Consider the following 9,208-nt stretch of genomic DNA (forward strand, 5'->3'; position numbering starts at 1 on the left):
CAGTAAGAACAGCAAGGCGCAACTGTGCCTTCAGAACAGTAAGAACAGCAAGGCGCAACTGTGCCTTCAGAACAGTAAGAAAAGCAAGGCGCAACTGTGCCTTCAGAACAGTAAGAACAGCAAGGCGCAACTGTGCCTTCAGAACAGTAAGAACAGCAAGGCGCAACTGTGCCTTGAGAAAAGTTAGAACAGCAAGGCGCAACTGTGCCTTCAGAACAGTAAGAACAGCAAGGCGCAACTGTGCCTTCAGAACAGTAAGAACAGCATGGTGCAACTGTGCCTTCAGAACAGTAAGAACAGCAAGGCGCAACTGTGCCTTCAGAACAGTAAGAACAGCAAGGTGCAACTGTGCCTTCAGAAAAGTAAGAACAGCAAGGCGCAACTGTGCCTTCAGAACAGTAAGAAAAGCAAGGCGCAACTGTGCCTTCAGAACAGTAAGAACAGCAAGGTGCAACTGTGCCTTCAGAACAGTAAGAACAGCAAGGCGCAACTGTGCCTTCAGAACAGTAAGAACAGCAAGGCGCAACTGTGCCTTCAGAACAGTAAGAACAGCAAGGCGCAACTGTGCCTTCAGAACAGTAAGAACAGCAAGGCGCAACTGTGCCTTCAGAAAAGTAAGAACAGCAAGGCGCAACTGTGCCTTCAGAACAGTAAGAAAAGCAAGGCGCAACTGTGCCTTCAGAACAGTAAGAACAGCAAGGCGCAACTGTGCCTTCAGGACAGTAAGAACATCAAGGCGCAACTGTGCCTTCAGAAAAGTAAGAACAGCAAGGCGCAACTGTGCCTTCAGAAAAGTAAGAACAGCAAGGCGCAACTGTGCCTTCAGAAAAGTAAGAACAGCAAGGCGCTATTATTGCACTTTGCTTTTGTGTCTGAGCAGGTTTCAATGTCCACCTCTCCTGCAGGAACTAGAGTTGGTGGCCAAATAGACCTGACAAGTTCAACATTGAAGAAGATGACGGCGAGGTGAGACATTTAGCCACAGTACATGTCACACATGCAGCTGAAGACGCAGATGTTTTGAGCAAGCTCATCAACCGTTTCGCCAGTTGGTACCGGTTGAAGAGCGCTGTGGCCTGGACTCTGTGTCAAGGATTTGCTTCTACAATGCTGCAGAAAAAATATAATGGAGATGTACAGACAGATCCCAGCTGTCAAACGACAATTGTGCAGCAGAAAAGACATGACCAGTCACAGAAGGAGTCCATTGAAGAAGCTTGATCTAATAATCAAAGATGGAATATTGAGAGATGGAGGCCGTCTCCATGCATCTGCCATGCCAGAGCATGGAAAGCTCCTTCCACCACGTCCTTCTAACACCACCTCCTTCTAACACCACCTCCTTCTAACACCACCTCCTAACACCACCTCCTTCCACCATGCTCTGGCTTGGTAGATGCATGGAGACGGTCTCCAACTCTCAGTACTCCATCTTGGATTATCAGATCAAGCTTTGTCAATGGACTACTTCTCTGACTGATCATGTCTTTTCTGCTGCACAATTGTCGTTTAACAGCTGGGATCTGTCTGTACATCTCCATTATTTTTTTGTCGGCAGCGTTTTAGAAGCAGATCCTTGACACAGAGAATCCAGGCCACAGCACGCTTCAACCGGTACCAACTGGAGTAATGGTTGATGAGCTGGCTCACAACATTTGCGTCTTCAGCTGAATGTGTGACATGTACTCTGGCTAAATGTCTCACCTCGACGTCATCTTCAATTTTGAACTTGTGCCTTTAGAACAGTAAGAACAGTGTCTACCCGCAAGTCCCAATTTAACCCAAGTCCCAAGTCTCTCTCTCACTTTGTCACTGTCTGTCTGCCTCTCTCTCTCAGTCTGTCACTGACTCTGACCGTCTGTCTGTCTGTCTGCCTCTCACTCTGTCTGTCTGTCTGTCTGTCTGCCTCTCTCTCTGTCTGTCTGTCTCTGTCTGTCTGTCTGTCTGTCTGTCTGTCTGTCTGTCTGTCTGCCTCTCTCTCTCTGTCTGCCTCACTGTCTGTATGTCTGTCTGTCTGCTTCAGACAGACAGACCCCGCCCCCCCACCATGATTGGTGGGGGGGCGGGGTCCCCACTCTCGGCCTGCACCTTGTCGTGGTGAGTGGGCTTTAAACCAAGACAGGCCATTTAACCAATTAAAAACCGGGACAGCGTCTGTCTGTCTGTTTGGTATGTATAAAGTTTTTTAAGTGTTTCAGAAAACTCGTAGGGTTTAGAATATTGGTTCTAAAAAATAGCAGATATACAAGCTCGCACACATCTGTTATTTTTTAAGATTTTGGAAAAAAAAGTAGCCTAAGGTTTGTTCTTGATCAAAAAATAATTGAAAACCTCAAAGGGGTATTTATTAAATATAGTATATAATAATACAAAAAAAAATAGCAGATCTACAAGCTCGCGGCACAAAGTGACGTGCTGCGAGCTTGTAGATCTGCTATTTTTGAAAATCATTGAAAAATATCAAATGCTTGGAAAATGTTGAATCATTTTGAGTTTTTAGTTTTTTACATAATTCTTCTCTTCTGGGGGTCCCCGGCACAAAACATGTTCAGATGCTGGTCCACAGGAAAATGCATATAAATTTGGGGGTCCTTGTTTCCAGAACATTGTAAAATGGTGAAAATAGCCGATCTGCAAGCTCACAACACGCCGCATCGGGAGCGTCTCTAGGTAAAAGTTGAAATATAAATGAGAATGAATGTTAACCCTTTAAGACACTCGATGCCGCGCTATGAGCTTGTGGATCTGCTATTTTTGAAGGAAAAAAACGTGCAAATGTGTGCAAATCTTTGAATGTATATATTTTTAAAGCGAATATTTGTAACTCAAATATTTGCTTCTGGGGGATTCTGCTTATGTCCAAGTTTTTTTGAAAAAACGTACACTTTTTCATGTCAAGAGCCCCCAAAATAATATGTAGTTGGCCCCCATCTCAAAACATTTAGTTCCAGGAACCCCCAGAAGGAGTTTGAGTTAAAAAATGTTTGCTTTAAAAGAATATAGGCTATACAGTATATTAACACATTTGCACACATTTTCAAACTGTTCAAAAATAGAAGATCTACAAGCTTGTTTTTGAATAGCCAAAGTGTAAAATAATGTTGTTATTTTGTTTAGCTCAAATCTAAAAATGACCGTTCCAGGTCTTAAAGGGCTAATGTGTGATTTCTTGAACCTGTAAATGAGTCAAAGAGGTATAATACACTGGTATGGCACTCCTGGCTCACTAGGACGGGGTTCAAGTCCCTGCGGTGTCCTGTTGATTGCATTTACAGGCGTCACTTGCTCGTGCCGCGCTGTGAGCTTGTACATCTGCTACTTTTGAAGCCAACTGTAAAATAAAAAAAATGACTAGATTCTTTCCCGGTTTTAACCCATTCAATCCGTGAGCGCATCTCTGTCACGTTAGATTTCTTTGGGCTATTCAAAAATAGCAGATCTACAAGCTCATAGCGCGGCACTCTTGTAGATCTGCTATTTTTGAAAAATCATGAAAATGTGTGTTTATATATTTTGATTTTCTAAAGCGAACATTTGTAAAATGCGTTTTTCCAGCCCCCCCCCAGAAGCAAGGATTTGAGTTAAAAATGTTTGCTTTAAAAACTATATTTATACATTAAAAAATGTACCAAAAAAAAATGAATCTTCAAAAATAGCAGATCTACAATTATGAAGATTATGCGAAAATAATTGTGATGATCCTAAATAATTGCCATTAGACGATAATGTAACCGGGGTGTGAGAGTCTAGCCGATAGCTGCTGGTCATGTGTAACAGGTCGTTGAGCGCGGCGGGGATGTGAGGTGAATTCAGCGGCGACTCCCAGTTAAACCAAATCCACTTCTGGAACCAGGCACGGTGTGGATGTCTCTGTGATGGAACAGGACGGTGTGGATGTCTCTGTGATGGAACAGGATGGTGTGGATGTCTCTGTGGTGGAACAGGACGGTGTGGATGTCTCTGTGATGGAACAGGACGGTGTGGATGTCTCTGTGATGGAACAGGACGGTGTGGATGTCTCTGTGGTGGAACAGGACGGTGTGGATGTCTCTGTGATGGAACAGGACGGTGTGGATGTCTCTGTGGTGGAACAGGACGGTGTGGATGTCTCTGTGGTGGAACAGGACGGCGTGGATGTCTCTGTGGTGGAACAGGACGGTGTGGATGTCTCTGTGATGGAACAGGACGGTGTGGATGTCTCTGTGGTGGAACAGGACGGTGTGGATGTCTCTGTGATGGAACAGGACGGCGTGGATGTCTCTGTGGTGGAACAGGACGGTGTGGATGTCTCTGTGGTGGAACAGGACGGTGTGGATGTCTCTGTGATGGAACAGGACGGTGTGGATGTCTCTGTGGTGGAACAGGACGGTGTGGATGTCTCTGTGGTGGAACAGGACGGTGTGGATGTCTCTGTGGTGGAACAGGACGGCGTGGATGTCTCTGTGATGGAACAGGACGGCGTGCGCTTCGTGGTTAACGCTCCGGTCGTCCGTCAGCCCACATCCGTCCATGTCCAACTCGCTGCACCTGAGACAGCGGTGGGGGAAAAGGGGTGCAGTACGTTAGTCCGACAGCGCATTCCTCCGACAGCGCAGCGCTCCGACGTTTCCAATACTAAACCCGAACCAAACCCGCACCCTAACCCTAACCGCACGCGGATGCCACATAGTCGGAGAAACGGTCTGTCGGATTAACGCATGCCTCCCGGGGAAAAGTACTCACATTTTTTTACTTAAGTTAAAGTATGTAGAAACACTCTGTTAGAGTGTAGAAAGTAGAAAGTATTCATCATGCAGAATGTCCCATTTCACAAGTTTTCAAATGTATAAAATGTATTTAAAAATATGCAGATCTACAAGCGATGTGACGCATTGTGAGCTTGTAGATCGGCTCTTTTCAAATGGCCTGAAATGCATATAGGGCTGAAGTGGTTCGTGTATGTTTTGTAATAATAATCCAAATCTACAAAGTAACTAAAGTTTTCTAGCAATTGCAGTGGAGTAAAAGTACTTTAAATACTCCAGTAAAGTAAAAATAAAATATCTCAAAATGTTGCTTTTGAAGGGATAGTTCATCCTCCGGTAGGAGACGCAAAGAGTCTCCTTTGTGTCTCCACACAAAGCGTTGCAGTGCGATGTGTTTTTTAAGCTTATGGATTGGTTATTCATGCTTTTATTAGGGGTTAGGGTTATCTATTTTTATCTGCCGGTTTCCAAAGACCATACATTTTGTTTTATTTAGGTTTAGAGATAATTTATTTCTGTCAAACCAGAGTTTGTATTTTCTCATTTCTATTGTTGGGACCGTCATAAGCTGCTGGATGTCCTCCCCTGTACAGAACATGTTAGTATCATCAGCAAATAGTACACACTTCAATACACTTGACACTGAGCACAAATCATTGATGTATAAATTAAACAGTTTGGGACCCAAAACCGGGGGGCATACGTTAGTCCGACAAACCATTACTCCGACTATGTGGCATCCGCGTGCGGTTAGGGTTAGGGTTCGGGTTAGGTATAGGGTTAGTATAGTAAACGTCGGAGGCATGCGCTGTCGGAGGAACGGTCTGTCGGACTAACGTATTGCACCCCCCAAAACCGACCCTTGGGGGACTCCACACATAATTTTCAGGCTTCTTGATGATTTGCATTCTCCAAGTTGTACAATTTGTTCTCAGTTTTGTATGTAGCTTTCAAGCCAATTTGACACCACCCCTCTGAAACCATACTTTACCATTTTCCTTATAAGGATAGTGTGGTCTATTGTGTCAAAGGCTTTTTTTTAGTCTACAAAGACTCCAACCGTGTACATCTTTGAATCTGTTTTTTAATTATTTCTTCAGTTAGTTCAATCAATGCCATTGCGGGAGATCTGTTGGCTCTAAAACCGTATTGGCTCTCTGTTAGTAAGTTATTTTTTCTACAAAGTTATCTAACCTGTCCACAAATAATTTCTCCAATACTTGTGAGAACTGTGAGAGCAAGGAAATTGGTCTGTAGTTGGTGAAATGTTGTTTATTGCCTGCTTTATAAACTGGGATAACTTTTGCCCTTCATTTTATTTGGGAATACGCCATTTCTGAAAGATAAGTTGCATATGAAGGTAAATGGTTTTACTACGGTGTCCATTGTTTTTTTGACAAATGACATGCTTAGGTCATTACAGTCAGTGGAAGTCTTATTTTTGCAGTTTCCAACAGTTTCCAGAACTTCCTGTTCCTCCACAGCTCTCAAAAATATAGAGTTAGGGTTGCAGAAACCCCATTCATCGGCAGGCACATTTTCCTCTGGTCTTGCGGTTTGTATTTCATTTGCAAGTGTGGGCCCTATATTAACAAAGAAGTGATTGAAGCCATTTGCTATTTTGTTTAGATTGGTTATTGTTTTACCATTGTCAATGAAGGTTTGTGGACAGTGATCCTTTTTTTATGATTCTGTTCAGAATACTCCATAATCCCTTTATATTATTTTTATGGTTTTCTAATAAGTTATTATAATAATCTTTTTTACTTGCTTTTATAAAATGAGTTAATTTGTTTTTGTATCTTTTATATTTATTTTCATTATCTACAGTTCTATGTCTTATGTATTCCTTATATAATGTACTCTTTTTTGTTACTGGCATTTTTTAATTTATGCGTAATCCACGGTTTCTTTGTCTCTATTTTCTTTTCTTTACATCTCTGAGTAGGGCAGTTTGTGTCAAACAGTTCACCAAATATACTAATGAATATATTATATGCTATATTAGCATCATCTTCATTATATATGTTGTTCCAGTTCTGAGCCAGCAGATCCTGCCTTAGGGCTGCAATGGTCTGTTCTGTTATTAGTCGTTTATATCTAGGTATAGCTGCTATATCTTTATTTTCATAATCACACTTATATATAGCAAATATTGGCAGGTGATCTGTAATGTCTGTCACTAATACCCCCCTCTATGTTATTTCCAAATTCATTTGTTTATATGTTATCAATTAGTGTTGCTGAGTTTGTAGTTATTCTAGTAGGTCTTGCTATTAATGGATATAGATTAATGCTATACATATTATCAATGAATGTATCTATATATTTATGCTTATGTGGATTTAATAAATTCAAATTATAGTCACCACAGATAAACATGACTTTCTGGTGGGATTTGGAGAACACATTTTCCATAGTTTTTGTAAATATGTCGATGTCAGTCCCAGGAGCTCTGTAGATGCAGCTGACAATAATATTTTTATGTTTTTCTCTACATATCTCAATAGTGATACATTCTAGCACATTATCAATAACAATAGGCATATTTTCTATCACCTTATGTTTTAGGTTGATGTCCACATACAGGGCAACTCCACCCCCTATTTTCTTTTCTCTGTTCCTATAGTTAAGCTCATACCCTTTAAGAGGAAAGTTGATGCCCCTGTCAGGGTCAAACCATGTTTCAGAGACAGCAACAATATTGAAGGGTTTTTTATGTTTATCTAGATAATCCCTGATGTTCCCATAATTTGTATACATACTCCTACTATTGAAGTGTATTATTGATATATCTTTTCCAGGTGGTTTTATATTTAGTTGTTCCTCAGTATGATAATTGCAATTATTTTCTATGTCATTGAAAATACTATTGTCTGGACCAATGTATTGTTCAAAGTTATATCTATTATATTCAGTGTATTTAAATGTCTCCAGATTCCAGCCAACTGGGTTCTGGGGACATCTGAGGTCATTGTCTTGGCTCAGGTTGCTTAGCTCATCATCATCCTCATTTGATTCCATTATTATATAGCGTAGTCATTAGCAATAGCAATAATAACTAGAAAAAGTGCTCCTCGGAGCACAACTCTCCGCCGGCAGACTTGTGTTGGGAATGTTGGGAGTGTTCTACTTCTAGGAATATTCTACTTCTTATGCCGTCCTGTATCCGTCCTGTCTGTATAAGTGTCCTATCCGTCCTGTCTGTGTAAGTGTCCTATCCGTCCTGTCTGTGTAAGTGTCCTATCCAATTGTTACAGTATCCGCCATTTCTCAACCATTTCGTGATTGTTCCTGTCTTACCTCACTCTTACCAGACTTGTGTTGGGAATGTTGGGAATGTTCTAATTCTTATGTTCTAACTGTCCTATCCATCCTGTCTGTATAAGTGTCCGATCCGTCCTGTCTGTATAAGTGTCCTATCCGTCCTGTCTGTATACTGTAAGTGTTCTATCCGTCCTGTCTGTATAAGTGTCCTATCCGTCTTGTCTGTATAAGTGTCCTATCCGTCCTGTCTGTATACTGTAAGTGTTCTATCCGTCCTGTCTGTATAAGTGTCCTATCCGTCCTGTCTGTATAAGTGTCCTATCCGTCCTGTCTGTGTACTATAAGTGTCCTATCCGTCTGTGTAAGTGTCCTATCTGTCCTATTTGCCAATTATGTATCAGCCATGCAGCCATTTCGTGATGGTTCCTGTCTTACCTCACTTTGGCGGTGGCAGAAACACCGCCAAAGTGACGCCGTGTATTTATACAATATTTCTCCGTATTGTCACGTGTCACGTGAGGCTTGACCAATCGGTGTGTCATATTTAGAAAGTGAAAACAAAACTCTCCTGCGGAGAGTAATAATGATAGGACTGGTAACACTAATAGCAGACAAAATACAAGCATATATGTTTGGAGATAGATATTAGTCATAGGTTCATAAAATAATGCATCATACATAATATAGCATATCAACCATATATATATACTGTATATTAATAGCACTGTAATGTATGGGATAATAAGAGTCTTATGATTCTTCACGGTGAGATAGAGTGGTACCTTATTTGTTGTTTTATCGTTATAATGTCCTGTGTATGTCCTCATTGGTACTGTTCCATCTCAGAGAGGTCTCTGATGAGCAGCGTTTTGGCCTCCTCTGGTGTTCCGTTGAGCTTGATGTAGATCTTACAGTTCGCAGACCATGTTGCCTGTACCTTCTCCTCCCGTCTCAGGATTCGCGCTTGTCTGGCGATGTCCGCGTTTCTCTTCGTCAGGTGCTCGTTTATGTAGACGTTCGATCCCTTTAGTTTGCGTCCCTGTTTCAGAACTGCGATCTTGTGCTTTCTGTTAATGAAGCGTAGTATGATGGCGGGAGCGGCTTTCTTGTCCCTTTGTGGCAGTGGGTGGCATGCCTCGATATCTTCACTGTTTATTTGTATTCCTTTTCCACGCATGTAGGAAATCACTTGTTGC

Source organism: Gymnoscopelus microlampas (assembly GCF_963454915.1).
Source record: "Gymnoscopelus microlampas genome assembly, chromosome: 8".
Lineage (NCBI taxonomy): Eukaryota > Metazoa > Chordata > Actinopteri > Myctophiformes > Myctophidae > Gymnoscopelus > Gymnoscopelus microlampas.